At 40.3% G+C, this 22,399-nt stretch overlaps 1 protein-coding gene across 1 annotated transcript in view; it reads right to left on the bottom strand.

Moving 5' to 3' along the window:
• The window catches only part of LOC132396862 (phospholipid-transporting ATPase ABCA1-like), a 170,581-nt gene extending 152,606 nt beyond the window's left edge, over positions 1–17,975 (bottom strand). The window contains exon 1 of the mRNA XM_059974869.1: positions 17,803–17,975. The gene's annotated coding sequence lies outside the window, so the exon portion shown is untranslated. The remainder of the gene's footprint in view (positions 1–17,802) is intronic.
• Positions 17,976–22,399: the final 4,424 nt, after the last annotated feature.

Consider the following 22,399-nt stretch of genomic DNA (forward strand, 5'->3'; position numbering starts at 1 on the left):
TAATATCACCCAAATTCCTGAGTGTCAAAGCCTACAGGTTGATAGGGTGTGGATGTTGTCTGGAGCCACGTCTCTGCAACAACAGCCTGCAGCAGTTGCTGATATCCCGCAAGAGCAGCTGCAGATGAATGCAAAAGAGCTTGTCTGCCCAGGAGCGAGAAATGGAGGACAGCTCTCATAGGAGGGGCCAGCCACCAACCCAGCACAGAATCCACAGTGAGCAGAGCAGTTCAGAATTGACTTACTGCTCATTTCTCACCAACGATTAGTGACAAAGATTACTGCTTTTTGAACACAAACTCACAGAACTGACGCGATGTAAAACTGCTCGCTCTGAGCATGGTATAGTGCAGGGGTAGATGAGTAACTATTGGGCTACTATAATTATCCAGCCCGTGAGCGATTTTTCCTTATTCTGAGTGTTTCATGCGACCACACTGATGGGTATGCATGGCATCTTATTGCACTGGCCGCAGGTTCTGTTTCGTTCCAAACCAAACACTGGTATATACGAATGAAGGGAAGGCAGACTACCTTATTAATATGTATCAGATACTCTCCGTGCACGTGCAGGTTTTCAGATGGGATCGTTCAAATTTGTAAACAGAAACAGTGTCACTGTGTTTTAACAAGAAATCCACGCTAAATTTCCAGATATTTACATGTGCTATGATACTTGCTGAATAACTCGTGTTTCTAAATAAAATCAAAGAAAAAAATCAACTTGTTTTGCTGATTTTCACTTGCATGCAAATAAGTTCAAGCTGCTTGCTACTCCATTTGATGTGGAAGTGGACACTGCATCAGAAATTTTTCAAATGGAATTGATTGAGATGCAGTCTGACGACATATTGAGATCGAAATTTCATTCTGAAGATGTGTCAGTGCTTGACTTCTATAGAAAATATATTCATCCAAGTGGGAAGTATCCTAACTTAGTGGACCATGCAAAAAAGATGGCATCATTGTTTGGCAGCACTTAACTGTGTGAGCAATTATTTTCAAAAATGAAGCACACCAAGAACCATTCGAGAACAAGTGACTGATGCCCATCTGGATAATGTCTTGCTCTTGGCATCAACAAGTCTGACACCCAACATTGAAAAGCTTTCAAGCAACAAAGAGCATCGAGTTTCACACTGATTTATCGACTACATTAAAATTTTCTTTATTATACTTAATTTACCACCATTCAATGTATCGTTTATACGTTTTATGTTTAAAGATTCTTTGCGTACTTTTAATAGATTCAAAAGATGCCTTGATTGAAATAAACTGCAACTAAACTGAATTCTTTGATTACTATTTGGCATCCTCAGTTAAGCACAAATGATTGTCTAGCATGCGATATTCATTAATTTGAGGCAAAACATAACTAGATGTATTTAAATGGCTAATTCCCATATTTCAAGTTTTTTTATGGCACTTATCTGGCCTACTGTCAGCTCATTAATACGTGATCCAGCCCACAGGGGCAAAAAGATTGTCGACCCCTGGTGTAGTGCTTAATGGCCACACAAGTGCTCATGACAGACTCTAGTTAGTACCTGTTTGGCAACATCCTCCTACCAATTGAGTGGCATTTTGTTCCAAATAAACAAAGATAATCTGAGCAATTTCCTCAATTAGATTTTGTTCTTTGAGAGTTATCCCAAATATGCAGCTGTCCCAGTTAACTAATGGCCTAATTAAATGGAATCCACTGCATTTTGGTGACAGCTTTCACTTTGAGATTGGGATGCCCTGCTCATGAAATCCTCACTCAGGGTGGTAACCTGAATCAACTTATCGATGTTGAGTATCAAAGCTTGCAATGTGCTGTTCCTCAAAATTACACTTGGCCTTTGTTCTGTTTGCAGAAGTGATGGTGAGCTTTCAGATGTTTGCCACTATTTCTCCAGCTGCTCACTCCAACCAATCTGTCTGTGGCTTCCAATATCAATGCAGTAAGAGTGATATTGTTTATGAACCCAAGCTCTTAACTTTATATTCATAGGTTGCCTGCATATCACATTTTTCTCACCTCCAGATCCACACAGCAACTCAAAAGCTGATGTTTTCAACAATTAGAAAACAGATTCAAGAACAGTATAGAGTAGGGGTTCCCAACCTGGGGTCCACTGACCTGTTGGTTAATGATAAGGCTCCATACCTCCATAGTTGCAAGTCCTATCCCTACTGCTGCCACTGGAATACAATTGCACTGGACCTTCCCTGACAGTTTTATTTCATTAAGCTCAATGTCTGAATATTGTAGGTTCTCAGAAGAACAAATTCAGTTTTGGCAGACATCAGTTTGGTCATCCTCCCATTCCACAGCAACTGGCAAATATTCTTCCATAAGCTGAGTGCTCAATAAGAGGAGCATTTCTCCTGATTGTCAGAGATACAGTGGATAATCAGCACAGCCCAGGCGACCAGATTGTAGCTTACCTTTACAAATCACAACAGCTTGAAAACAGTGCAAAATATCGGTGGCCTACACTTTGATTGCTTTCAACATGCTATGGCTTACAGTAGCTTAAAATGTAAGTTTATTATCATGTGCTTATCACTGTTCCTACCAAAGTTGCCCATCAATGTGTGCCAACAGCACTATTGCGATAATCTATTGCAATCCATGAATCGGGTATTTTTTGCATCAGACTATGTTTTGACAATGGATTGGTAATAGCACAGATAAGGTGATGATTAGCTAGCTATCTCTAGGCTTTCCCCACCAGTATAAAGCCAATTCTATGAGTTTCCCCTCAATTGCTGCTCAATGCACCCCATCACCCATCTTGACCTTTTAGGATATGAGTAAAATACCCAAACCTCATTCAGTTATAATAAGAATGAAAAGAGAGGTTGAGATCAGTCAGAGAAATCAAGTGACCAATATTTTCTGGCCATGGCTCACAATGACCTAGAAAGCAACACTCATGCCATGCATTTGGACACTGAATTTTATTTTGAGAACGATTCTACAATATTAACTGCAACAGGTTTTTGTTTAATTATACCATTTTGAAAGGAACATGAGGCTACAAATCATTTTGACTGAAAACTGACAACAAAAATAAATCACCAAGATTGATGTTGTGCTGCTGTTTCTTTTGGAAAACATTCAGGGCACTATGGGTTAGGTGGCGCATATTGTCAATTGCATCTGGGCTCCAAAAGTTAAATTATGAAGGATAATACGCGTGCTAGCCACTTTATTAAGTACACCCGTAAACTTGTGTGTTAATGCAAACATCTAATCAGCCAAAAACGTGGCAGCAACTCAATGCATGAAAGCACGCAATCATGGTCAAGAGGTTCAGTTGTTGTTCAGACCAAACATCAGAATAGGGAAGAAATGTGATCTAAGTGACTTTGGAATGATTGTTGGTGCCAGTTGGGATGGTTTGAGTATCACAAAGCTACTGATCTCCCTGGAGTTTTCATGCATAACAGTCTCTAGGAATAACATAGAACAGTGCAAGAAACAAAACGTCCAATGAGCAGCTGTTCTGTGGGTGAAAGTGCCCTGTCAATTAGACGGGTCAGAGGAGAATGGCCAGATTGGCTTAAGCTGACAGGAAGGCGACGGTAACTCAAATCACCACATGTTACAACAATGGTGTGCAGAAGAGCATCACTGAATGCACAACACGTCAAACATTGAGGTGGATGGGCTACCGCAGCAGAAGACAACAAACATACTTAGTGGCCAATTTATTAGGTACACCAGGTATTTGCAGATACTAAGGGAAATGATGGGCAGATTGTGAGAAATTATTTTATTGGTTAGTGGTTCCAAAACTAGTTTACAGTTTGGAAATAACACTCTCAGGAATGATGACAGAAACTAATTCATCATCAGTGGTAAAAATCATAAGCTTTCCTGATGCTGGCTGAGTTGTGTATTTGAAGTCGGAGGGAAATGGATACTTGTTAGCTCAATCTAATAAACTACATGTCAAGATGGTTACAGGGATTTTGTTCATAGATCGGCTTCAATGAAAGCTGCAAGAATCTTGAAGGAGCAAATGGGTTAAAGTGAAGGCAGAGAGGTTTAGGGGAGACATCAGGGGTAAGTTGTGTTTTTTTTTTACACAGAGGGTTGTGGGTGCCTGGAATGACTTGCCAGGGATGGTGGTGGGGGCAAAAACATTAGGGGTATTTAAGAGCCTCTTGGACAGGCACATGGATGAAAGAAAAATAGAGGGTTACGGGGTAGTGTGGGTTTAGTACTTTTTTTAAAGGAATATATGGGTCAGCACAACATCAAGGGCCGAAGGGCCTATCCTCTGCTGTAGTATTCTAGTGTCTAGTGTTAATACATTTCAACAATAGTATGCGCCTAATGACTCAGAGCCAATTTCAAAATGAAATGGCTCTAAAGATAACGGGAATCAGAGAAATTTCTAGGAGAACAATAAAGTTCATATTTTCATTATTCATACAAATTGTACTCTGGCTTACTCATATCCAACAGCTTTCTTAATGGGATGTTAAAGAACTTCATTTGACAAAAGGAATATGGATCAAAGCATGTGCTGACCTATAACTGGAGATGTGCAGCAGTATGAAATGGTAGAGCTGACTTATGGGACTATGTGGACATTTCCTGTACATTTTTATTAAATTTGTAGAACTTTTTATTAAATAATGGTTAAAAAGTTACATTAACAAAAACTGGGAATTATTCTTTAAGCCACTCTGTAATATTAAATCACTGCAGTGCAGTTTGGTCATAAAATAAAATTGCACAACCATTTTAAACCCACCAGGAAATCACAAGAAGACCTTGTTTATGTACTGGAACCTCTGGTCTGCAGTTTTTAATATTTTTTTTAAAACGTGGAAACTGTTTCCTGTTTTCTTAAAGACTCATTGTGACGATACTGTTAGTGGTGGAATAACAATAGAAAGATGCAGGAATAAGTCATATTTACATTCAGCGAACTGTCTCATCATAAAAGTTTTCCTTTATCCCTGTGGACACATAAAGAGCCATTTCCAAAGATCTTTAAAAATTAGCTCTATTTGTCACACCTATATCAAAACATAGTGAAATGCATTCTTTGCATCAACTGAATGTGCTGGGGCATTCTTCAAGTTTCACCTTGGTTCCAGCACCAACATAGCATGCTTACAACCTACTAACCCTAACCCGTACAGGTAATTCTTTGGATTGTGAGAGGAAAGCAGAGCAGCAGAGGAAACACACGTGGTCATGGGAAGAACTAACAGTCTCTTTACAGACAGCAACAGGAAATAAACCCCTATCTTTCCATCACTGGTGCTGGAAAGCATGACACAAACTATTACATTACTCTACTACCCTAACTCCTTACAAAAAGGAACAGGAACATATTAATGTATTCATTATAAAAACATCATGTTTTGCTATTTATCATAGTAGGGTGCCATGCTTTGAGAAAACACTCAAATCGGCTAACCAGCTCTTTGGTAATTCAGTGCCAGTAAAATTGTGACTTTAAAAAAAAATTCTGACTGGTATAATGGGCAATGAAACATAGAAAACCTACAGCACAATACAGGCCCTTTGGCCCACAAAGTTCTGCCGAACATGTCTCTACCTTAGAAATTACCAGGCCCTCTATTTTACTAGGCTCCATGTACCTATCCAAAAGTCTCTTAACAGACCCTATCATATCCGCAGTATGACTTAAAGCAAAAATAATGTTTTGCTTTAAGTCAGATAAAATGTTCAAATAACTTTAGTTAAAAGCTATTCATTTAAAATTGCCCTTATAGATTAGATAGTTAGCCATTGTACTGTCATTAATTTTTAATTAATTCTAAGAACTAAAGGTTCCACTTTTAAAATGTACAGTTGGCCCTCCTTATCTGCGAGTTCTGCATGCGCGAATTCAACCAACCACACATTGAGAAAACCCGGAAGTGCTCTTCCAGCACTCGTAGTTCGAGCATTGCTCACCTCGTGTCTCGTTCGTTCACTACTTTGCTCCTTTGAAAAACTGGCTGCTAAAAAGCAATTACATGGTCAAAGCAATTCCTCAAATGCTAAGGGGGAGCGTAAAGTGCTACCTCTCGCCAAGAAAGTAGAAGTATTAGATCTTTTGAAAAGTGGCAAATTCGTGGAAGAGTTAGTGCTGCCCCTACAATGGCAAAAATGGTCTCTCTGGTTTGTGATAAAGTGCTTGCAAAGACTGAGAAAGCATTAAGTGTGTGACTAGAGGACATGTCACAGAAGCACATCCATGTTGATGGCCAAATTATACATGAAAAAGCTCTTAGTCTCTATGAGCACTACTGTGATGGGGTTGACGAGAGCGAGAGGTTTAAGGCTAGTAAGGGATGGCTGGCTGGCTATGTAAAGCGCTACAGCCTCAGGAACGTAAAGATCACGGGAGAATCAGCATCGGCTAATGCCAAGGCAGCAGCTGTGTTCCCAGAGGAGCTCAAGAAATTCATAGAAGAGAAATGCTACCTTGCAAGATTTGTTTGATGATGCAAAGGAAAAGAAGAGACAGCTTCCCATAACAATGTTTCTAACTAAAGCATCTGCAATTATGAAGTCTCAGCGTTCAACGCTTGAAGCTCCTCAGCCCTCAACCTCCACAGTTCCTGACTTTAGTATTATTGAGCCTCCTCCAAAGCATCCTTATTCCCTAAACAAGACAGTGTAACAACTACTGTACAGGTATTACAAGTTTTACTCGTTGTTTGATCATCGTTCACCAAGCGTCTCATTCATTCGCTGCTTGTGTTCTGAGCGAGAGGAACATATACAGTTTTTTTTCTAGTCAATATTCCCTAAACAAGACAGTGTAACAACTATTTACACAGCATTTACATTGTATTAGGTATTATAAGTAATCGAGAGATGATTTAAGCATTCGTGAGGATGTGCATAGGTTACATGCAAATACTACGCCATTTCATGTAAGGTATTTGAGCATCCGCGTTTTTTGGTATCCGCGGGAGGTCCTGGAACCAATCCCTCGCAGATAAGGAGGGCTAAAATGTTATAAGACTTAATTAACCATATTTTGTGGAGGAGAAAATGAAAAGCAGAAAATGTTGAAAACACTCATCAGTTCAGACAGCTGTATAGAGAGAAGCAGAGTTACTGTTTCTAGTTAAACTCCTTTCAGAATCATTTCTGTTTCTCCATTTCAGCTTCTGAGTATCTTACACACTCCCTATTTTCATTTTGTCTTTCCAGTACCTACATTTATTTTTAAGTTTAGAAGAGGAGGACATCTGCATTCTGTATTTTCAGTTACTCCACAATCAGTTTTGTAGGTTTTATCATTAACAGTGTCAATAACTTGAGTTCTAATTAAGTCACTGAAGCAAACCCATTTTAATTATGATCCATGCCTTTTATAAATACTGACATTGGCAGTTTAAAAGTAATTCTTCTAACAGATGCTGAAAGAATTTGGTCAGATGTGTCTCCGAACTTGAAAAACTGATTTTATGTCCAATGAAATGAATGAAATGATGACAGTGGGCCAACAACTTCACACGTAGGTGTGCCTATTGCAGCCAGTAAATCAGTCCAGAAACACCGTCAAAGACCAACGTTTTCTCTGGCTTCTAAGAATTCAGTACTGGCCTTAGAAGGTGCTGCACTTTCAGAAGTGTGGTCTTGGATAAGACTTTAAAATGACACTCCTTCTGCCCTCTTGGATGGGTTAAAGACTGATGCTACCCTATGAAAACATAGTTCCTCCAAGTGTGCCTGGTGACAGGCATTCCCAGAACTGCGTGGGCTCATTCATTCCTTACTGTTCCAAAAAGGAAGGTGTGGTGATGGGATAACACGCAGAGCCGCGGGGAACTGGATCGTGGGCAAAGGAAGCACTGCACAATGCATGTCGTTGTGACATGCCTGACAGTGAAATTATGTCACGTGCAGAATGCAGATTACTCAGCTGAGTTTCGGCATTGAGGCAAAATCACTTCTCAACAGAGAGAAGATGTTCTCATTTGTACATGGTCTAGGGAGCTGAAGGAAAGTTTCAAAGTTTAGTGAAAAAGATATTGGAGAAGGAGATTCTTTTCTGCATTGAATGTAACTCTGCTTAGGGACATACTGCTTGTACGGATGGTTGAGACGGAGTCAAACACAGCTTTCAGAAATAATTGGATTTATCATTCAAAGGAATATGCAGGGTTATAGCATAACGGAGCTGAGAATATAATGTTGGCTTTACTCTACTAGGAGCGGGCATTGAGGTAACGGGGCAACAAGTCTCCATGTCCCATGATTTTAAAAGAACGTCATTCAGAGTTCACAAGAGAGCCAGTGAACTTTCATGTGCTGTGGTCAGTATTTATCCCTCAACCAACATGACCGAATCAATTATTTTATTTACCTAGCGATACAGTGCAGAACAGGCCCTTCCGGCCCAACCAGTCACACCACCCAGCTGCCCACCCATTTAACCCTAGCCTAATCACAGGACAGTTTACAATGACCAATTAAACTACTGACCAGTGTGTCTTTGGACTGTGAGAGGAAATCGGTTCCACCCTCAGGAAAGCTATGCATTCACGGGGAGGAGGGAGAAGCTCTTTACAGGGTTATTATGCTAACATGGAGAGGATAATACTTCAAAAAATGTAATTTAGTCTAAGTATCCTGCAATATTATCAGTGATGTAGAAAAGCAGGTCAACCTTACTTCATCATAATTTTTAACCTGTGGAAAAATAGATACAGTTAGGGATAAGCAAACAGGCACAGAATTCTATTGATTGAACCCCATTCATTCTCTTGCTTCGGATCAAGTATTGCATGTGAGCCCAGTACTTCACTTAAAAGTTCAGCCCCCCACCCCCAACTTCTAAAATGTTTCTCAATTGGTACTGCTAATTTTCATCTAATTAGATGGAGTCAATCCACCACATTCCTAAAGATTGCTTGATTTTTTTTTAAAAAACGATGCCCAAAATTGAGGTCTTGATCCACGGGAGTGTCAGGATGAACAAGGAAGAAGGTCATGGGACAATGGTTCGCAAACATATCAGGTCTTTTCTTCATGGCAGTAGATCAAAACTACTGAGCTAAGCACTAATTTTTTTTGGCAAACTAATAATGTTATCAAGTTTTGATTGTGTAATTATCTTTCATGGTTGCTCAGTTATCACATGCAAGTTAAAGTCTTCTTACATGGGTCACAATATAAAGCAATCTGAAATGATTGTGCTGTACCATTCAGCTTCACATCAACTAACCAGGGATCAGGGATTCACAAAGGGTAGAAGAATAAAACAAAAATAAGTTATTGACACAAGCATATATACATGCAAAAGTCATTAAATTATCTCCCCTTCTTTGCAATGTAAACAGTACACTCAGAAGTCCATAAGCTCCATCTTCTTTCTGTCTCAGCACTTCATTTCACAACCAAATATGTTTCTCTATACTAACATAATATATATCTCTGAACTATTGTAGGACTGCCTTAGAGATTCCAGTGATGAATTTTTCCTCAGGGTCTAATTCTGAACCTCTAAGAGGACCACAACCTTGTCACATTGTGGAGGCTTGCACGCCTTAATGACCTGGAGAGCTTTGCTGGCCTTGTGCTTTGGCTCCTGGTAGGGATGCCCATGCCAAACAGGTCAAAGGGTAGAAGCCAAGATAAGCATGCTCTAGCGGACCTTCAGACAGAGACAGAGGACCTTCACTGTTGCCTTAAACGCCAGCAGAGTCATGAGCAATAAGTTACTCACATGAGTGGGTATAGCCACAAGGCTGTGGAGGTTTGAGATCCGAGTTTTCTTTCTCCTAGGTGAGCTGCCTACCATGTCTGACAAGCCCCATCTGCTCCAACTGGCAGCTCCTGCAACACAGCTGATGCCAGACTGTATCAGTCTCTCCTGTTCCTTTGAATTTCTGAGCTGCATGGAGAGGGGCAGTCTGCTGCATGGGCAACAGCTTGCACTCCATATTGTACTGCCCTGGCTTATGAAGACAGCCAAGCCACAACATCCATGGTCAACCCTGATTAACGGAGATCCTACTAAAACTCTGTGCATTGTATTAATCTACAGTCCAAGAGACTGGTTTACATCTTCACTAAACAAGTTGACTTGCACATGTAGAGCAAGCTAAGTTCTCATTTATAATTTGAAGGCACTACATTACGAGAAGCATTGTCATCCGTGTAAGGTATTGTACATCAACCACTTGCTACCTGTTAATTCAGCTGGTTATTGAACCATAGAATGTGATTGCACAATGGAAGCCATTCACCACATCGTGCCATCTTTAATCAATTTACCATCTTCCCGTCACTCTTTCCCAAAGGGCCTTTCATTTCATTTTTCAATCCTATTCCCTTTGGTAAGTTACTCTTCCTTCTACCATTCTATCTCATAACAAATCTGCCTTAAAAAGATTCTTCTTCCCTCCTTGGTCATTTTTACCAATTATCTGTGTTCTTCGATTATCAACCCATCTGCAGGTATAACCAGTTTCTCTGCGAAAATGTAATATCCTTCACAGTTTTGAGCATTTCTACTAAGTTCCTTCTCAATCTTCTTCCCAGGCCTAAAGACAATTCAGGCTTCTCCAGCCTCTACACATAACTAAACCCTGGTATCATTCTGGTGAATCTACTCCGCATAATATCTAAGCTTTGGCACTGGCTGGAACTGAAAACACTTGGTCTCAAATGGAGTACTGTGTGCAGTTCCAGGCATAACCTGCATGCTTTTGTACACAATTATTCTCTGATGCTAACATGATGTGACCTTTTTAAACAGCCTTCTCAACTCACCTGCCATTTTTGAAAACTTGTGCCCTGTTCATCTGCTGATCATGCGCTGACAGTGCTTACTGACGCTTTATGAGGGTCGAGGGAAGTGTGGAAGGGATATAGAGTAGGTCCATTTGACATCCTTGACCAACATCATAAAAATCAGATTAAATTTAATTATCAAGCAACTAACATTGAATTTTGCAGGTCATTGCTTTGCCTCCAATAATGAGACCAACCAACCAGATTTTTAAAAAAAGTAACTGACAGATTGGGAAAATTTAGAGATGTTGCAAAGACGAGAAAAGACACTGTATTAAAATTGGTCCCGTTACAGACGAAACGATTCAACTCAATAATGTGTATATTGAAAACATTGCTTTCAATCAACAAATTCAGTGTACTAATTGGTAGAATATCATTGCTGCAGGGAATGTGACTCACAGTTCTAAATAGCCCTGGTTAGATCTTCACCTCTGGTGCTCCAAAGTAGAGTTTGCACATTCTCCATGTCACTGTGTGGATTTCAGCTGAGGACTGCAGTTTCATTCCACATCCCAAAGATGTGCTGGGAGGTGGGTTCATTGGCCACAGTGTGTGGGTGGACAGTAAGAGAACTGGGGAGGGGCAGAGGTGTCAATGAGCATGTGAGAGAGCATATGTTGCAGGGGGGTAAGTAGGGGAATGGGACTGATGGGATTGCTTTGAAAGTCAGTGTATATTTGATGGACTGAGTCACTTCCTTCCCAGTGGTTTGCGATGAACAACGGCAACAGCTCACCTATTTAACCCTAGCCTAATCTCAGGACCATTTACAATGACCAATTAACCTACCAATCTATGTGTCTTTGGAATATGGGAGGAAACCCATGTGCTCACGAGAAGAACATACAACCTTTCTTACAAATGACTGAAGGGAAATAATCAAAAAAGCTCCAGAAAATCAAGAGATTCTGTCCTGGTCAAATGCCTCAAAGGCGTTAATGTGCTCAGACATTGACTATCTTGGTACGAAGCAGAAAATCCTCATTTAATTGCATTAGCCTCATTGATCTGAGATCAAAATCACAGATTCTCCTATTCTGAATCATTAAGTTGTACCATCTGATTCCTTCTTCTCCTGAGTTCCACACATCCCCCATGGGACTCTTAAACCAATTTGTACACTCTCCCAGTGTTGACATACAGGTGAGGTACACTAAACTCCATACCACCATTTAGAAGTGGACACAGAAGGGGAAGTAGATTCCCTCTCATTAACACACATACCCCGTAATTTACCATCAGCCGACGTTCATCCAGTTGTGTTTCACCGACACTGTTAGATCCTGAACTCCAACAACCCCAACTCTAACTCCAACCAAAAGGTGCAAGTAGTCAATGGTTACGCCATCTAGATGCAACCATGTTGTTGAATGCCAATCCATTATGGCAGCCAACACTCCAAGCTCCAGTCATCCAAAGTAATCCAAATATCAGCTCAAACAATTCAGTTTTTGTCCAATAGTCAGAATGATACCAATAAGCTGAAAGCCAATTCGCAAATGTAAGTACTATCTCTGTTTCATTAGGGTAATTGCTACAGTAGGGGCACTGCTAGTTTACTAACCCTGACATGGCGACAAGTGAACCAGATACAGCTTCAAAGTCTAGCATAGCAGCTGGACAACCTAAAGTGAAATAATTTTAACAATCCAGAATAAAATAATTTCTATGCTGATGCTCATGAAGCTACCACACTAGCAGATAAAACATCCCACACAGTTCATTATTGGCCTTTAAGGAAGGAATCTGTTGTTCAGAAACACTGTGATGAGGCAGATTCTTAACTGCCCAACAACCCGCCCAGTTGCCAAGAAAGCACATGCCAGTGAGGCCCACATCCTGTTCCAAGATGAAAAGAATCTCGACTGTGGTTCTGCAGGTCACAATATCCTCATCTGAATTGAGGAATTGAGGGTTCAAGACTTTAGAAACTTAGGAACAGAAACTTGGGTTGAAACTCCAGCAAAGTACTGATGGAGTCCTGCTATGTCAGAGGCAGTTGCCTCCGAACATGATAAAGAACTGAGTTTGTTAATGTAAAATTCTTATCTAATGTTACACTACCTATCAAAGGAGTATGTAATTGGTACAGATTATTATTTAACACTTTAGGACATCCTCGATTTACTTAAAGCATTATACAACATCGACTCTTTTTTTCTGAGAATAACTGAGGAATGAAATGTCAGCAACCAAACTCATTTACATTCAAAAAGCAAGTAAATAAGATGTCACTTTTTTAAAATTGTTCCCAAATAACTATTCAACATACACCATAGTATGTTTAACCCACAGCTACATATTAAATACCTTATTGTAACAAAGGAAGGGATTCTTCCACCTGACTGTAAAATTTTATATACACCTAATAATACATTAAATATTGAACAGAAAACTGCTGGTCTGAAATGTAGGGAGGCACAAATAATACAACACGCCTAATTATCATGTCCTCGATGTTCTCTTCGACCAAAAGAAACACGCAATCTCCTGAGAAAGGTGAAGAATAGATAAAAGAATCCTAGAGCAAGGCAAAGACAGTATTGTTCGGGGAAATTCCTATCCAGTTCACTGAGACAAATTAACTGTGAACATGAGCGACATACACAAACAATACATATATCTTTTCCATAAACTGCAAAACTAGCCACAACAAGGAAATCACTCAGCTCCATTTTGTATTTTTGCAACAAATCCACCCTCATCACACATTCTGCCAACTTATTCCCAGTGTTGTAAACTTCTTGTGCAAGTACAAATCCCTGGCAATTAGGCTTCCTTGGCAGATATTCATGATGCTTCATTTTCTGTAAACTACCTAATTGTAATAGTCTGTCCACACAGACACAGTTTCATCTGCATTTTGCATGATTGGTGATTTACATTGTCTCGCAATCTACCACTACAAGTACCAATACAAAGTGCTTTTCTGTAATTTTTGTCCTAACCCCTACATAATACATTGTGTGCATGGATCAAAATCAAACTTTGAATTCCAAGCCTCACCTGGGCTTTACAAACAGACTAGGGTTCTTTAATTTTGCATTGCAACTTCCAGACCACCCTAGTCTTTTACAAACAAGAGAAAATATGCAGATACTGGAAATCCGAGCAACACATGCAAAATGGTGGAGGAACACAGCAGGCCAGGAAAAGGGTACAGTCAGCATTTCAGCCCGAGACCCTGTGGTGAACTACATATACCTGTCTGGACATGCCCCCTGCTGACTGCTCCTGTGGCTCCTCCCACAGACCCCTGTATAAAGGCGATTGAGGTCTGAGCCCGGCCTCTCTGTCTCCAGGATGTAGTATGGTGGTCAACCACTGCTTGTTCCTTCTTCCAGTCAATAAAAGCCAATATCTCGCCTTTACGTCTCAGAATGAGTTATTGATGGTGCATCAGACCCTTCAGCAGATACTTTATCTGTTTCTGCTGTGGTTTCTCTGCAAAATTTGTGCAGCAAGAACTACCCATGGTTTATCAAAACTAGGGCTCTTTCTTACTTAGCAGATAAACTACACACCTGGTGTGCAGATACACTGCATTAACACTGAAAATTATATGTAGTTCTTGTTGTTTCAGGCTTTTACCTCAGCTCACTTTCTCCTAAAAACCTTATCCGTGGCTTTATTGCCACTAGATCCAATTATTTTAGTGTACTCATGACCGGTATTCTATTATGCAATCTTGTTACTTGACTGCATCCAATTTTCGGTTCTTTGAACATAAATTTGTTCAATAAAAACAAGAAAATTTGCAGACACTAGAAATCCAAGCAACCCACACACACAAAAATGCTGAAAAAACTCAGCAGGCCAGACAGCATCTATACAAAAGAATAAACAGTCCATTTCTCAGGTGGAGACTCTTCATCAGGACCAATGAAGGGTCTCAGCCCAAAACATCGAGAACATGAGATGAAGAGTCCTTGAAAATGAGTTCATAGGCTGTGGGAAAAGTTCAGCAGGCTGCTTTGGCTGCTGATTTCCTCCAGCATTTTGTGTGTGTTGCATAAATTTGCTCAAATCTCAGTCAGCCACTACCTCACTATTCTCTATCTCACCTATTACTGCAAACATCGAAGGCTCTTCAACCTTCCAAGATATCAGTCACAGAGTCAAAGATATACAGCAAGGAAGCATGGCCTTTGTTCCACCAAGTCTACGGCAATCATCAACCAATCTTAAGATTCAAAGCTCAAAGTAAATTTATTATTGAAGTACATATACTATACATCACTATATACAAACCTGAAATTTGTTTTCTTCCAGCCTTACTCAGTAAATCCAAGAACCATAACAGAATCAATGAAAGGTCGCACCCAACAGGGCAGGCAGACAACCAGTGTGTAAAAGACAGCAAACTGTGCAAGTACAGAAGGAAAATAATAATAATAATAATAATAAACAATAAAAACTGAGAACATGAGATGAAGAGTCCTTGAAATTGACTTCATAGGTTGTGGGAAGACTTCAGTGATGGGGCAAGTGAACTTGGGTGAAGTTATCCCACTGGTTCATGAGCCTGATTGTTGAGGGGGTAGTTGCAGTTCTGGATCCTGGTGAAGAGAGTCCCCAAATATATAGCATAAATGCAAAATGTGATATTTTTAAGAAGCCATATTGTGAGCCTCTAACAAACTTTTCTTGACGCTCATTTTGTATCATCATTTTAACTGCCCCCACCCTGTTTTAATGCTAATGTTGTACTATGAGAAGTTATTCTTTAATAGTCTAACAATTTTATAATAACTGAAATCTAGCTATGGTAGCTTTGATATGCTTTTCAAAGGGTAATTATGCTTTTATCTCATAATGTTTATTTTGTTGCTTATTTTAAAATTATATTATGTATAAACTATGTTAATTTAAGTTTAGAGTAACATATCTGTCATATTTGAAATTCACAGTCTTGCTGTGGTAAAAAAAAGCTAAATTTTACATATGCCTATGACGACCATAAACTTGAACTTGAACTGAATTCATAAACCCTCTTCCAATCTAAGGCAACAGTCTCTGTAACCAGCCAGCTATTAAATTTAGAAGCTAGTAGCCCATATCTATTTGAGAAACCAGGTGGTAATATCCTAAAACAGGGGCTTCCAATCTTTTGGATGCCATGGACGAATGCCATTAAAAGAGGGTCCATGGACCTCATATTGAGAAACCCTGACCTAACATGTAGCATCGCTTTCAAATTAAACTGCATCAACTTTGTCACCTTTGACTGGAAACCGCATTACTAGTAACTGAGTCAACTGAAATTACTGATTAAGAATTTCTATCTTATTCCGATAGTTCACCAGTTGTTGCCCTGGAATGTTTTTTGGATTTTTTTTCATCTACCAGAAATGGTCTCAGTAAAAGTAATTCTCTCATTTCTGATAGTACAAAAGGAACAAGGGAAAAATTCTATAATAACTATCTATAATGGACGTTAGGAATGGTGTTTTATAAATACATAACCTAATTTAATAACTTCGTGATTTTTTTGTCTTCAATCGGCATTCTGGTTGCTTCAAAAGTGATTTGTTCTCTTCAGCGGAACCAGCATCCATCCCAATCATAGAGTTACAATCTAAAATATACTATCTAAAAAGGGGGTAGATATATACTTAATGCTATCTTTCCACTGCGATCCAGACACATTTTTGAAAAAGTAATATTTCCAAGGTTAGGGGAGCTGAAAAGCGCTTTAGAAAAGAGTATTTGGATACAACATACGCTAAATTTCTCCTTCGGTCAATTACTGTGTGGCTTTGCTTTAAATAACTGTATCAAAATGCAAATATATATATTGTCTTTGAATCCAAGTACCTAATAAATTATTAAAATTATATTAGACAATTATTACAAGAATTGCAATTTAAAAGCACTTCACTTAACTTGACAGAACCACAGTTTTTAATGCTACTTTTAGACACTTTATGAATTGGTTAAAGGTGGGAGAAATTTCCCATATGGCTGCTCAGATCCCGAGAAGAGGGAGCAAAGTGATAAGACACGGTAAGACTGGTAAGACACAGGGTTCAGAAATGCAGAGTTTCAATAATGTCACCTACAGCTCCCTACCTTTCTCTTGCAATCAAGATGACAAGCAACAAGAATAGCAATATAAAAAATGACCGGAAACGACCCAGTTTATGTTCTCTGAACTCATTAGGGTCTGTGTAACCAGCTAAACCTGCGAAAGGGTTAAATTACTGTGGTGAATAAGAAAGATGCTGCCCGCTACATAACAACCACACACTTTCTGTCCTTCAACCCCAGCAACCCCCTCACACTTAAGTTCAGCCCGTGTTTTCTTTACACGAAGTCTTGCACCACCCGCACTCCCCCCTCCCTCAAAAAATCAAGTATATTGCAAAGAGACTAGAATAAAGTAAGGGAAACGGATTAAAAATTTTTGGTTACTTTTTACAGCTTCCTCTTTGCAATTCGGCACAGGTCACTGGAGTCCGGCTTTACTCTTTCCACAAAAAATTCCTAGCTTCTCTGCCCCAATTTCCACACCCAGCTTAGGAACAAAAAGCGGGTTGACCAAACCATTCCCGCACCAAAGCCAACCCGGCTTCTAAGTTCAATGTGTCTCATTTTGAAAGAATTTAAAAAAAAACAATTATGCATAAACAGACATAAAAAATCATACAATTAACTGGGACTGCAGCAAGTAATCCCGACCAACTAAAATTAAAATTAAAATTCCCACACTTACGATGAAACAGGATGTCTATAACCAGTTTTAAGTGATGAGAGCGCAAGAATATGTAGAGATCGGTAACAGTTCATCAACAAAAATAGATTTCCTTTCTACCACATTTTTTTCTGCAAAGTTTAATCCACAGATGCAAACAACAAAATCTTTTGCATTAATTTCAACCCGAAGAGGGACATTTACTCCGACTCGAACTCGCTGTGATACCAAGAAACAAACATTCACATTCTCGTTTTAACCAAGGGAGCTGCATCAACGTTAATTTTAAAGAGAACCAACTTAATCAATAAATTGCAGAATCTCTAACCTTTATCCTCCGGTTTGTTGTCAGTTCCGTTTCATTTCCAGTAAGAAATCCCTGTGAATGTATACGAAAGTCTGCCGGTTGCGCGATCTCTCTTGTGCGTGAGCCTCTCTCTGTTGGAAGTACAAGAGACTTTTTTTTAACCTCCAGTAGCTCCTCTACAGCTGATCAAAATCTCGAGGTTACTATCGGTCAGACGCCCTGCTCTCGCTGCGGACTCTTGTTTATGTGTCGTTATCTGCTCCAGGAAGCACGTGGAGCACCAAAGGGAAGAGGAAGACTGAAAGCGGCTTTACCAAGGGACAAAACTTCTCTCGGTGTGGGGTGGTTGTGCGGTGGGGCACAGGACAGAAAGTAAATTGAGGTCCCACTGTTAATCTGCAAAGCAGCAGATGTAAAACATCGCTGTTCATGTTGCAAAAGGAGCATACTTGTGTTAATATGCAAGTAGAACAATGTTTAAACGACTAGACCCCGTCCAATCTTCATTGTCCTCCTGTCCAACGTTTCAGTTAAGATTCATAAACGGTAAGGACCTCAGTCTTCACCGGATCTTGTATAGTTTGAGACAGTGTGGCCATCAAGACAAGTAATACCTTATACAGTCTGTGCCTCTCACTTAAGATACTTGAAGACCAAGTAATGGTATCTTAAATCCTGTGCAAGAGAGTGGTGAAAGGAACTTAAACTCAGGGTCAACACAACTCAAACAGTGCAGGTAAAATGAAAGGCATAATGAAGCAAAAAAAAATACCACAACGCACTCGGCAAATTAGCCAGCACTTGGAAAGGAAGCAACTTGTGGTGAGTGGGAGGAGATTGAGGATGTACAGAATAGGGCTGGGGGCCGACAGAACTCAGCTGGGCCAAGAATACTAAAGGACATAAAAACTAGGGTGAGCACTCTTGGTTCAAGGCCCGGCGACCCAAGTTCTTTGGGCACAGAGTTTGGAAAAAGCAACTCAACAGAGTTTTAACATCATAAATCTCTGAGTTGTTTGTTGTGTTCCCTCCTCTCGCTGTGAAATGGGGGCACCTCGTTTTTCCCTACTAGGGAGCGAGAGCCTGTGGTATGTCGAATTATCGGGTAAACGAGTAGTCTTTGGGTTACTGCAAGACTGTGTCTTTACTGATGCTTCCTGCATGCTTGAGTGATTCGTGGAGGGTGCCGATGCTTTATTGCTGGTGGGGGGTGTGGCCGTTGCTTTGCTGCTGCTTGTGCGTGGGAGGGGGAGCTGCGGGGAGCTTTGGGGTCCTAACGTTCAACTGTCATTCATTCTTTGGCACACCCCTCTATCTTTGTGGATGTTTGCGAAGGAAAAGAATTGCAGGATGTATATTGTATACATTTCTCTGATATTAAATGTACCTATTGAACCTATTCTGTCACCAGCAAGTTTCTAGATAGCATTTGAGCATTGCACTTGAGCTGTACCTAACTACACAGTCATCAGTGTAGAGAAAGTAGAACAGTGGACTAAGCATGCATCTTTGAGGAGTGCCAGTGTCAATTGACAGCAAGGTGGAGATGTTATTTCAGATCTGCACTGGCCCGACGAGAAAATCGAGGATCCAGTTGCAGAAGGAGGTACAAAGGCCCAGGTTTTGGAGCTTGTTGATTAGTACTGAAGGTGGGATGGTGTTGAATGCAGAGCTGTAATCAATAACAGCAGCCTGATCTAGGTATTGCTATTGTTCAGGTTGTCTAAAGCTGAGTAGAACCACCAGTGAGACTGCATCCGCTGTAGACTTATTGTGGCAATAGGCGAATTGTAGCAGGTCTAGGTCCTGCTTAGGCAGGAGTTGGTTCTGGTCGTGACCATCCGCTCAAAGTACTTCATCACAGTTGATGGGAGTGCAGCTGAGCAAGTGTTGTTGAGGCAATTCATCCTGCACAAAACGGATATCAAAACACTCCTTGTGTTACCTGTATCTGTTGAACAACCAGTATTTTCTCCACAGTAATCTCCAAAGAGAAATATTCAATTAAAATCCCCGCCGTTCGCCTGTGGCACAAGATGCAGACAGCTCTGATGATCTACAAGGGGATATTCTCTCCTCCTAGCCACCCTTTTACTTTTAATATAACTATAGACCCTCTTGGGATTTTCCTTAACCTTACTTGCCAGATCCATCTCATCGTCTCTTTGTTTTCCTGATTCCCTCTTAACAGTATTCTTAATCTTTTTTTTATAGTCATCAAGGGATTCACTCATCCTCAGCCTTCATTTTCTTGACCAGCGCCACGTTATGTCACATGAACAGCGTAAGCGAGCAACATGACCAACGGTGACATCTGGCAGACAGTTTAAAAAAGCTTTTTCTTATAAATATGCTCCTTCTCCTGAACTGCGATTGATTGCAACCTGTAATTTCCATCTTGATGGTGTATGTTTGGGCCTCCAGAGTGGCCTGGCGATTTTGATAGCTCCTGGGGAGTTCTCAAGTTTGAGAGCAGAGCATGTGGCCGTTCTTTTCTAATGGCGGAACATGAACCTGTGGATGGCTCCGTTACCCCTCGCCGATTAAAGATTTGAGCAAGACTGATATTGACAAGGATGAGAGTGGAAGACAAGTGGGCGCTCAGCACTGTGCCTGTTTTTGATCACTTCCCCTCTTGCTGCTGCCGGAGCAAAGTTCAGGTTTGATCTCATTGGCACAGTTCGTGGCTGTGGGACTTTGCGGTGTGCTGTTTAATGTCCTCTGTGCTCTTGTGGTTGTGGACTCATTTTTGGAGGACTCTGCACTTCGAGCTCCATGTGTTTCAGCTTACTCTGCTATTGCTGTTTGCGCAATGTGATCGAAGTGCTTTGCGTGGAACTGCGGTTGAGGCCTGCAGTCATCAATGCAGCACTAAACTGAGCTGACTCAATAGCTGTGGCTCCTGGACCATTTCAGGGATTCTGCAAGTCTGATGTTTAATATTCTGTGTGTTATTTGCTCACTCTTCAGTGTTTGTGTGATTTGTTCTTCTTTAGCGCATTGGGTGTTTGATGTTTTCTTTAAATGGGTTCCACGGTGTTTCTTTGTTTCATGGCTACCTGTGGGAGGACGAATCTCAGAGTTGCATATTGTATACATACTTCAATAACAAATGTACTTTGAAACCTGCCACATGTACCCTTCATCCTAACAGGTTTGTGCTTCACCTGACAGACACTATCATACTCTTAAAAGCCTCTGAGTTGCAATTTGTTCTTTTCCTTTTAAAAAATCTCACCCAATTAACCTCTATAGATCCTGTTAATTTCCTCAAATAGACCTGCTCTATTTAGGGCCTTAACCTGTGAACTTGTCCTTTCATTTTCCATCACTATCTTACAACTAATAGAACTATTATCTTTGGAGTTGAAGTGCTCCCTGACTACCATTTCAGGTACCTTGCTTAAACCCCTAAGAAGAGTGTTACACCCAAACAGCACCCTCCATATATTCCACCCTTTCTAGGCCCTTAAGACATTGAGTTGTCAAGTCAGTACTGGGGAAATTAAAAGCTCCCACTCAGAGAACCCTATTATTCTTAGAACAATGAACACTATCTCAATACACCTGCTCCTCAAGACCCCATTGCCCACCGGGAGAGGTTCTACAATAGAGCCCCTCTAGAGTGACCCTTCTCCTACTTGTTTCTAAGTACTATCCATAAGGCCTACTGGACAATCCTCCAAGACTGTTGTCATCTCGAAGTACTGCTGATAGGTTCTCCCTTGTCAAAAAGATTATAGCCCTTTTTCACTTACCTGTAGCATCGGTATCCTGAACTGCTGAGCTGCTAGTCCAGCCTTTCTCTTAGCCATGTTTATGTTATGGCTATAACATCTCAGTCCTCCGAGCCAATTCATACTCTGAGTTGTTTTGCCTTACCTCATAAACCCTGTCTATTCAAATAGCGTGGTGTGTGGGAGAACACGATGTAATTAGAATATTTGGATTTGAAACGATGTACAGATAGGTTGAGTGAGTGCCTGAAAACCTGTTGAAGGGATTTTAATGTGGGAGGGTGTGAGATCATGTACTTTTCTAAAAGGAATCTGAAGACAGACTTCTAACTAAATATGGGAAGATTGCTGATCTAAGTGTTTTTATACAGAATTTGCAGTGAGCTAGCAGGCAAATGCTGCATGGGCTAGAAGATAAATAGGGCACAAGCCACAACTGCCAGAAGGTTAGAGTGAGAAACAAACCATTGCTGCAATTGTACAGTTGCTGGTGAGGTTTCTGGAATCTAAATCATGGGGTGCTTTCTAAGAGGAAGTAGCTAAACTTTCGAAAGATCGGGGAATTGAGTTCTTTGGGGAACTGGCAGAGTAAAGCAAATGATTTAAGTTTATGTTGTTATGTTTGTCTTCATCTTGTAATGTTCTGAGCTGCTGCTGCAAAAGTTCAAAGTAAATTTTATTATCAGAATACATATACGTCTTCACGTACGACACTTGGATTCATTTTCCTGCAGGCATACTCAGCAAATCTCTGGAGTAGCAACTATAACAGGATCAATGAAAGATCAACCAGAGCGCAGATGACAAAAAATGCAAGAATAAATAAATAGCAATAAATAATGAGAACATAAAATAACAAAATAAGGAGTTCTTAAGGTGAG

The sequence above is a fragment of the Hypanus sabinus genome, chromosome 7 (assembly GCF_030144855.1).
Source record: "Hypanus sabinus isolate sHypSab1 chromosome 7, sHypSab1.hap1, whole genome shotgun sequence".
Taxonomy (NCBI): Eukaryota; Metazoa; Chordata; class Chondrichthyes; order Myliobatiformes; family Dasyatidae; genus Hypanus; species Hypanus sabinus.